Here is an 11,004-nt window from a genome sequence, read left to right as displayed (position 1 = left end):
ACTAACCTCAATATAAAATTAGGTAAATAGATGTTAAGACAACCTCTCTCAATGATAATACAAGCACTTATATGATGTAACCATATAGATTCATAGCTAAGGGCTAAGAATATATGGTATGCAAGTCACAAAGTTCCATTTGTGGACTTAAGCAAGCTTATATGTGCCACCATTCACAGAGCTTTACCAAGCAACTGATTTCCATACTTAACTGCACTAGCTGGAAGTGGGAACATGGATGAAGCCTTGCCAAACAACTAATTTCCATACTTAATTGCACTCACTGGAAGTGAGAACGTGGATGGTGTCACACACAAGATCTAGCACCAAATTTATGTGTGTGTGCAACGCTTAGCCACCCCTCTAAGCCAGCCTTCCAACAACCCACATGAGATTAAATCAAAGAACTCATACAAACACACATGAGTTTATAGGGCACCATCCCCAACTTGTATTTTATTACTATCTCAAATAAGAATACAAGACAAAGATTAGCAAGGCTCCCACAATAGCATCGGCGAGCTCATGCTCTCTGAAGATCTCTTTCTCTAGATCCCTCTATATGATTATGTGAATGTACAAGTGCTCAAAGAGGTTTTCTCATCCCCATTTTATAGAGTGGTTGCCACCCATTCCTTGTTGGACTAGAACTCTTCATCCTAGTTCAACTAGGACTCTTCCTCATAGGCCATGTCACTGACCATTCCCACTAGGACTCTGAGTCCTTCTCAAACTACAATTATAATTAGAATGGAAATACAGGACTCTTACTCATTCTTGAGTTTTCTTACTTTGGGACTCTATCTCCTTGTACATCATGACTCTGCTTCTCATCTGAACTAAGAATCTTCTGCATTAGGAGTCTCTTCCTTCAAACAGTAGGACTCAATATCTTATTTTGACTAGGAATCTCATGCACGTAGCCAATGCGCTTCCCATGCACTCAGCTTGTGCGTGTCCCGTGCACGACCTACGTGCAGCCTATCTGCGTGAATCCATGCACCTACCCCAGTGTTGCAACATTTCTGAGGTAACTTGCTTTCTTATTCCTTGTGTTGCTACTGCATCCGCCTATGTACAACAACCCTTGTGCAAGCCAAGCCCTCACTACAAGAAATAGGATTTTTGGTGACGGTCGCCAACCGTCACCAAATCTTATATATCCGTGACCAAAACCTATTGTCGCAGTCTTATGAAACCGTCATCGAGCGTCACAGTATGAGGCGTAGCTAAAGGTATTGGTCACGGTCAGGTAATAAACCGTGACTATATGTTTAACTTTTAGTCACAGTCAAATAATGAACATGATTAAATGTACACTTATAGTCACGGGTAAAATTATCGACAGTGACTATATGTAAGCTTATGGTCATGTTCATATAAGTTACTGTGACTAAATGTAAACTTAATGGATTAATGTAAACTTATGATCACGGTTAATGCCCTAAACCATGACTAAATGTATGTTTATAGTCACGGTTAATAAAATGACTATGACTAAATGTCAACTTTTGGTCACGGTCGACACCCTAACCGTGACTAAATGTATGTTTATAGTCACGGTTAATAAAAATGATTGTGACTAAATGTCAACTTTTGGTCATGATTAGTACCGTAACCGTAACTAAATGTATGTTTATAGTCACGGTTAATAAAAATGACTGTGACTAAATGTATGTCTATAGTCACGGTTAAGAAATTGATCGTGACTATATGTAATCTTATGGTCACGGTCAATGCCCCTAACCGTGACTAAATATAGGTATATGGTCACGGTAATTAAGTGACCGTGACTAAACATTAAGTCTATTATGGCTGCTATCCCTAACTTTTGGTGACGATTCATTTTAAGCGTGACTAAAAGCACACTTATGGTCACAATTTTTTAGTGGTCGTAACTAAAACATGTTATATTTTGGACATTGGTTTTTTATAAATTAAAATTTGCCAAACCTGTTATAAACCCAAACAAACCCATTTTAGACCTATATATGCAATTAAACAATTAAACCAATTTCAATATATTACAATCAATTATTCCAAGCTAGTTAAAAACTTATATATCAATATAAGTCATTAAATAAAAAAAACATAATATAATAAAATAAAATAAAACCAAACAAACAAAAAACAAAGAGATTCAAATTTAGTTTCACATTCTAACATAATATAACAAATCAACCAACCAAACATCACATAATAGTCATAGAAAGAAAAAAAAAAAGTTAGGAGAATCTATCATATAAATAAGTAGCATAATCTTCAAAAAAGTTAAGTGAATCTATCATATAAAGATGTAGCAAAGTCTTCAAATTTCTACTGCTTTTGCTGAAATTGTTGCATCATTTGCATCATCTGCTCTTGAATTTGTGCTTGCATTTTTCTTTGCATTTCCATCATTTTTTCTTCAAACTCTTCTTCCACTTCTTCACGTGTCTTCTTTTGAACTTCTATCAACCTCTCTTCAAATGTTTCTTTCACATGTGAGAGTTCATCTTTCACATTTGAGAGTTCTTCAGTTGCAGTTGTAAACTTTTGTTCTGCAGCTATTAGCATCTCTTGGGCATTTTCAAGTTGTGTTGAAAGAATAACTCCTGATCACCTTCTACTAGTAGAACCAAAGATTGAGGTAGGAGTAGGACCAAATCCATACCCTCGAACACGACCATGCCTCTCTGGACCCATGACTTGAGTATATATCTCATCTACATATATAGATGCTACAGATGTAGATGCTCCAGATGATGCAGAAGTAGAAGAAGATGTCCCCTCAGGTTGGGATAGTAATTGTTGAAATTGATCCTGGAATTATAAAAAACAAAAAAAAAAAATTGTTAGACTTTTAAAATAATTTAGTATGAGGCTATGATTGAAATACAAGTATATAAAATTTATTCACTTCATTACCATAATCTCCTTAGAATGATCATCAATAGGCGTCCCATCTTTTCTTGTGTGTGTGAGGGCAAACATCTCAATTCTATTAGGCTCACTTCGATCCTCCTTCTTTTGTGCCTATTCTTATAAGTAAAACAATTGAGTTATTTATGATGAATTATTTATGTACAAACAAATCATATTAATAATAAATTTCCAACCTGTTCATATCGAATTTGAGCATAACTTTTTGATCCCGATGTATGCTTTATCACTTGTTTTGCCCTATTTGCCTTGTTTTTTTCTAAGATATCCTACATCAATTAAAAAATAGCATGTCACCTATATAGGTAATAGAAACATAATAAAAGTTATATACATGAAGTATTAGGTTAGATATAACTAATAAATATCATTTTATGTGAATATGAGTATCATAAGATACATTATCAAGAAAAAATCATTATCTTTACCTTGGTCTCAGGTGTACCCCAAAAGTGGATGAGCCACCTCCAATCATCATTCGATAAGTATGGAGGTCGATGGCACAATCTCTCCTCATCTATATTATAAGGGTTATAATACTTGGCCTTCATTTTATTTCTATAGCTTCTAAACAAATTTCCACAACATTGAATAATGTAGCTCTTACATGTTTCTTCTAGTTTATATTTTTCCTGTATTGCATTAAAATGTCATGTTTAAATAAGAGGTATCATTTTTAAACAATAACATTACAATTTAGATTGAATAGTAACTAGCATATACCAATACTAAGGCCCAAATCTTTTCCTTCACATCTTCACTAACATGATTCCAATCTTGAACTTGGATGGGTACATTGTGTTGAGATCGCACCAATGTTCCCATATAGCTTGACAATCTTTCCTATTTTCCATCATAAACAACTTGCCCTCTGGTATTAAATCGTGTAGTTTTTTTTTCCCCGGGTTTCATACTAAGTAAATCTAAGTTACGTGTTAGGCCACGTGTCCTCTTTTTGCTAGAGGATGAACCTATTAAGAGCAATAATGAAATTAAAAGAAACATAATTTACTTATCTTATATAAAATTAAACATTAAAAACCTATCATTCAAGAAATTAAATATATGTAAACACATTTATCATATGTAAAGTCAAACATAATCTTCTTAATTATACCAACAATAGAAGGATATGAAGAATCAGAAGGATCAGAACTACTAGGAGTAGTAGTTGCAATAGGTTGTATGTCTAAGAGTTGTTGTAGATTGTCCAACTCATCTTCTGGAGACACTATTTGTACTCTTCCTCTTCGATGTGACATTTCCTACATAATAAAGTAAATTAGAAAAAGTAATACAAAATAAGTTACATAAATAATATGAGATAAATTACAATTTGTATATCTGGTAAGTATATATTTATGTACTTACCAATACTATTAGCTACACATCATCTATATCATCATCGTGAATGAATTCATTATCTCTTTCAACAATGTTTTCTTGTCGTGATAGTAGAACATCCGTTTGGATAGTTTCTCCTGCAATATCATTTCTATCCCAATTGATTAAATCATTCTCAATCAACTCATGCACATCACATTGAGTATGAAGTGTTATAAGTTGTTGATATGGCTCTGGATCATTAGTAGATACTTTTTGATTCATTTCATAAACCCCTCGAGTTTGTATCTCTACAACGGTGTGCCAATTTTCCTCATTTGAATTTTGAACATAGAAGACTTCTTTTGCTTGAGATGCAAGCACAAATGGTTCATCTGTGCATATGGTATGTTCAAAATTCAAACACGTGAACCCATATTCATCCTTCTTTATTCCCCTTCCACTATTGATTACATCCCACCAGTCACACTTGAATAAAATAACTCTATTTCCACCAAGGTAATGTAACTCAATTACATCAATTAGCACACCATAGTAAGAAACATGACCAGGAATTGGGTTCTTATCTCTTGCACTTGCAAAGCTTGATACCTCTGCGGTCACAACAACTCCACTATTTTGAGTTTTTTTTTTCCTTTTTCTCGTTCTCTTGTGTGAAATCTGAACCCATTAATGATGTATCCTCTATAACATGTAACTAATATACTTGGTCCACGAGACAATGATAGTATGTGTTCAGAAATTGGACCTTCATGTCGCATTTGTATAATCTATAGATTCAAATATAAGATGTTAATACATACATGTGTATTAGATAATAGAACAATTTATGTAGTGAATGAACTTACACGTTCTTCAAACTAACTAATGAATTCTCTTCTGTGAATCAAATCTACATCTTGTGCACGAATACGAGGCTTAACCCTTATAGATTGCTTATGCTCTCTGATAAAAATGAAAAATTAATTATAATGCTCACAAAGACCAAAATTAAATTTTTGTATGAGAATTAATATAAAGTTTTATTCAAATAAGTGTCTTACTCAATAAATGACGTCACTTCCTCACAATTAGTCAACACATATAAATGTGCTTGAGACCATTCTTCTGTGCTAAGAACACGAGATGTTGACTTTCCTATTGTACATCCCATGCATTTGAAAATGGTTAACCCTCCACCATTTGCTATGTTATTTTCAATGACATAATTTCTTTCTTCACGGTCATGCTTCGTTTCAACATCATGCAAATATCTTGAACAAAAGGTTGTACATTCTTCTGCTATGTACCCCTCTGCAATAGAACCTTCTAGATGACTCTTATTACGAACATAAGACTTATATGAACGTAAATACCTATCATTCCACAACATGATAGATTTGTTTCATGAACTATATGAAACCTAATATACATAAGATTAATTGAATGAGAACATACCGCTCGATAGGATACATCCATTAATATTGCACTGGTCCAGCGATCTTTGCCTCACTTGCAAGATGAATAGGTAAATGCACCATAACATCAAAGAATGATGGAGGAAATATTCTTTCTAATTTGTAAAGTGTGACTATTATGTCATTCTCAAGGTACTCTAATTGATCAGTCTTTAACACTTTAGAACACAATTGTTTGAAGAAACTACATATTTCAACTATAACAGCACAAACATTCTTATGTAGAACTCCTCGAATTGCAAGTGGAAGGAGTTGTTACATGAGAACATGACAATCATGAGACTTCAACCCAAATATCTTTCTTTCATTCACTTGTACACACCGAGAGATGTTAAAAGCATAACCATCTGGAACCTTTACTTCTTTCAAAAATTTACAAAATTCCTTTTTTTCATTTGAAGTTAGTGAATAGCATGCAGCAGGCAATATAACCATATTCCCTCTTTGTATGGGGTGAAGTTGATCTCTGATACCCATAGCTTACAAGTCAAGACGACTATTGAAGTTATCCTTCGATTTACCATCAATACTCAGCAAGGTGCCAACTATACTGTCACATATATTCTTTTCAATATGCATTACTTCCAAATTGTGACGCAAAATGAGGGTTTTCCAATATGGCAATTGGAAAAAAAAATGCTTTTTTTTTTTCCAATTGTGCTCAAGTTCAACATGTTCTCTTTTTCTTTTTGCTAACATCTTATTTTTTGATGTCTTCCCTAAAGTAATATGTTCCATTCCATCTAATTGATGTAGAACATCTTCCCCAAACAATTGTTTAGGTGTTGCTCTATGCTCTTCATTTCCATCAAAGGACTTTTTATCACGTCGAAATCTATGATCAATCGGCAAAAATCGACGATGACCCATGTAACACCATTTTCGTCTGTTTTGTAATCGATATGAAGAACAATCCTTATTACAAATAGGACAAGCAAATTTCCCTTTAGTACTCCAACCCGAAAGATTTGCATATGCAGGAAAATCATTGATGGTCCATAATATAGTTGCACGCATACAAAAATTTTGTTTTGTTGAAGCATCATATGTTTCAACTCCAACCTCCCATAAGTCATTCAACTCATCTATCAATGGTTGTAAGTATATGTCAATGTCATTCCCAGGTGCAGTTGGACCAGGAATAAGTAGTGACAACATGAAGAATGTTTGTTTCATATACATCCAAGGTGGTAAGTTATATGGAATAAGAACCACCGACCACATACTATATGAAATTGACATATTCCCAAAAGGATTGAACCCATCACTTGATAAAGCGAGCCTAACATTTCGAGGTTCTAGCACAAATGAAGGGTGTACATTATCGAAGTTTTTCCAAGCCAAAGAGTCCACTGGATGCCTCATCATCTCACCTTCCATGTGACCATCAACATGCCATTTCATGTGAGAAGCTGTCTTAAATGACATATATAACCTTTGAAGCCTTGGTTTTAAGGGAAAATAACGCAAGACCTTAGTAGGAATTTTCTTTTTCTTTACTGACTTAGTGAACTCATCTGTAGAATGATCATCACTCGATTTCCATCTGGAGACACCACAAACAACACACTCATTTGCATTTGCATGCTCTTTTGAATACAACATGCAATCTGAGGGACATGCATCAATTTTGATATAATGAACGCCAAGGTCACGAAGTATTTTTTTTGCTTCATAATAGTTGCTTGGCAATGTCTCACCTTTAGGAAGTGCTTCCTTCAACAATTCAAGCAACATTGTAAAGGACTTATTGCTCCATCCATTAAGACACTTCATATGAAATAATCTTATGATAAAAGACAACTTTGTGAATTTTTTATACCCTGGATATAGTTTGTGATCTGCTTCTCTTAACAAATTATAAAATTTGTTTGCATCCTTATTCGATTTTTCAAACTCCTCATGCACATGTGCACTTCGTTCAGATTCCTCATTTGGCATTGACATTCCAAATGCATCATTTAACATTTCTTCCATCTCATCATGCATATCAGACTCATTAGTGCTAGTATTCGCAGGTTCACAAAACTCATATTCCCTATGCATCAACCATCGCACATAATTTCTAGCTATCCCATTGTCCAACAAATGGTCATACATGATTTCTCGCTTCTGCATAACACAATTATTGCAACGAATGCAAGGACATGGGAGCATTTCTTTTCCAGGTGCATTGGTAAAGGCAAAATCTAAGAACTCCAAAACTCCTTTATGATATTCACTACTTACTCTTGACTTCTGCATCCAACTCTTATCTATTGGCATTTTTCTCGTACTTCCGCAAATTAAACCCTTCAATCACATAACAATGAATCTTCATATCAACTTATAATGAATGTGATATGTTTTTTATCATCTCAAACTCCTATATTTGGTAGTGGTTCCTATCCCATTTAGAAATACATAATCCCTATAAATCAATCACTAACATGCTTAGTTTCATTTTGATAAAATTTCGGCAGCATTTCCCCATAGTTCTCCAAGTACACGAATTGGCTAAGGTATAAACATACTATTAGTTAGCTTAACTAAGCTGCTAACAATATGTCACCTTGTCCAAATATGCACCTAGAGATCAAGGGGAATTACTGTCAAATCTTATCAATATGTTAAAGCATAAGCGTGTGATTTCATAGATATTATGTATTTCCAAACTGTCCAAACGAACAATTCAAACATCATTTGCAGACAATTCTACCAATCATATACAAAACATATAGGTTGAAAACTTGAATATGACCACAATAAATAATCATATCCACACGTCTACAACTTATATGTTTTTAATATATGATAAAAGAGACATTTGTCAAGCAAGGATACTTGAACGGGAATTCTAGGGTTTTCTAATATGAAAATGAGTAAATGATAAAATTAATGACAAATAATATTAGAAAAAATAGATAAAAACACACAATGAGACTAACACATTCGATAATTTATATAAATGAATTACTAATATTTTTATTGCATAAAATCAACGAGGGTTAGTTCACAGATAACAATAATAAAATATAAAATCATAGATAAGGCCTCACAATAGATGCAACATATGCATATCTTAGATCATGAAGTAACGAAAGGGTAAGGTATAAATAAGATGAAATAAAACAAAAATTTTCTTAATTTTCTAATTTGGGTGCAAAACAAAAATTTTCTAAATATTCCTATTCTTTTTCTAGAATAGGTTTGATAGTATTTTTATATATTTATTTTTAATAAAAAATGGTTTTTGTTGAGAAGTTGTTTTGGAAGTAGGATATTATTTGAGAGTATATTTAATTAAAAATATTATATAAGTTTACTATCTTTAAACTTTAAAAACTAATTACTTTATTTTAAATTAAAAAAAGACACAACTTATAAATTAAATCATAAAAAGAAAGATATAAATTTGAGAATAGATTTTATTTGTATCACTTTTAAAATTTTTATTTTTTATTTTTTACTTTTGACAATAATTAAAAATGTAAATATTTCACTAAAGTCAAGCATGGTTTAATTAATAGTTCTTAAATTATATTTGGGAATTCAAAGATAAAAAAAAAATTATTTTCTCCATCTATTTTTCATGAAGGTACATATAATATAATTAATAGTTCTTAAATTATAATTTTATTTTTATCTACTTTCTATTTTTTTTATCTACTTAAAATATCATGAATTTTAGATTATAATATATGTGCAGATTCATATATAAACCCAATTTTTATAAATAATTCATTTAAAAATATTGTGAAATGCATTTTTTCATAAGTCACATAATTATTTCCTTAAAATATCATGAATTTTAGATTATAATATATATGCAGATTCAGGGCCTATATCCAACTCAGCATTAGTGGCTATAACGTGTAGCTCATGTGGATTGGGGGTTTGGTTGATTGTCAACTCAAACTCTATCCAAAAAAAAAGTTATATATATGTATATATTAAAGGAATTTGGAATCCATGAAAATTAAATGTATTCGGTCAAAATTTTAATAAATCACGTATAGGAAGTTTTATCTAATCTAATTTATTACTTAAATTCAATTCAAACTCTTTTTTTTTTCTTTTTATAAGAAAAGTGGGTTTTGACTCACTTATTTTTTAAAATATATAAAAAATAAAAAATAATTATTTGTATATATAAAATAAAATATCTACTTGTATCTCTTATTTGTATCTCGACGCCTATAAAATAGTTGCCAATTAAGCTAATCAATAATCCATCCTTTATTATTTTATTCATTTCATAATTCTAATTTATAAAATTTCTTTAATCATGCAAGTTTGGATGTTGTAGACCCCGCATTTCATGCTCATGCGTTTCCCACTCGATGGCGAACTCGATTTTTATTTGAAAAATTGATTTTATTTATTGTTTGAAAAATGACTTGGAGTCACCACTTATTTTTGTTTTATTTTTAAAGGGTAAACAAAATAAGAAAGAAAAACCCTAAGTGTGACTCCTTATTTTGGAAAAGGTGATCTACAAAAAACCGGATCGGGTTCGGGGGTCAGGTTACTTATCGGGAAGGTGCGGTAAAGACCGTAGCACCCCTCTAAGTCCCTAAAGTCGGGTCTCTACTAATGAAATGAAGCTGACATGGTAATGGATGGAATAAATCAATGAATACTCAGAGCAAAACATGCACATACGGGAGTCAGAAAATGCATATAGACTAAACAGAATAGGAATGAGTGTGTACTTGAGCAGCGAACCACTATGCGCTATCAAGAGAGAGGGTTAGTGCAAAATAAAGAGCATAAACACAGCTCACATGTCACTAAACAAGATAAAGAAAGCATCAATAGCACACATAGTCTTTCATTCAAATTCACTCTTATTTTGAAGAAAATTTATTTGATGTCGGGCCCCCACCATAGCCCGTTTATTTTGCATGAATCAATTCCATAAACTCCATCACTTGGAATTACGGAATTTAATTCTTACTTATTTAAAAAAAACATTTTAAAAAACAAAGAAAATGCAAAAGTGGCTTGCCGGAAAGAAAATGGCAACCAAATTTTATTGAAAATGAGTCTTGCGGAACCTAAAGATTCTAAGGATGAAAACTTTGAAGATTTGAAGTTATTTTTTTTAAAAAAAAAGGAAACAGAATTTGGAATTACAAAATGAAGTCGGGAAGAATTATTTTCTAAACCGAAGAGGATTGGAGAAAAGGAAACGGACACGTGGCTCCTGAGTTGCATGCCAAAGGTGGCCATGCAAAACAGGTCGTGCTTGAGGAAAGAGAATGGGCCTGGGGGTGCAAATGAACTGGCCACTGAACCA

At 32.6% G+C, this 11,004-nt stretch overlaps 1 long non-coding RNA gene across 1 annotated transcript; it reads right to left on the bottom strand.

Annotated features, from left to right (window-relative positions):
• Positions 1-2,266: 2,266 nt before the first annotated feature.
• LOC117905214 lies at positions 2,267-3,284 on the bottom strand. The gene is made up of 3 exons (XR_004649671.1): positions 3,099-3,284; positions 2,908-3,015; positions 2,267-2,802 (listed from the first exon to the last, which is right to left on the bottom strand). It is a non-coding gene; the product is annotated as an uncharacterized LOC117905214 (long non-coding RNA).
• Positions 3,285-11,004: the final 7,720 nt, after the last annotated feature.

The sequence above is a fragment of the Vitis riparia genome, chromosome 17 (assembly GCF_004353265.1).
Source record: "Vitis riparia cultivar Riparia Gloire de Montpellier isolate 1030 chromosome 17, EGFV_Vit.rip_1.0, whole genome shotgun sequence".
Lineage (NCBI taxonomy): Eukaryota > Viridiplantae > Streptophyta > Magnoliopsida > Vitales > Vitaceae > Vitis > Vitis riparia.
The sequence above is the reverse complement of the archived record's forward strand: the minus strand, read 5'-3'. Positions and strand labels throughout refer to the sequence as shown.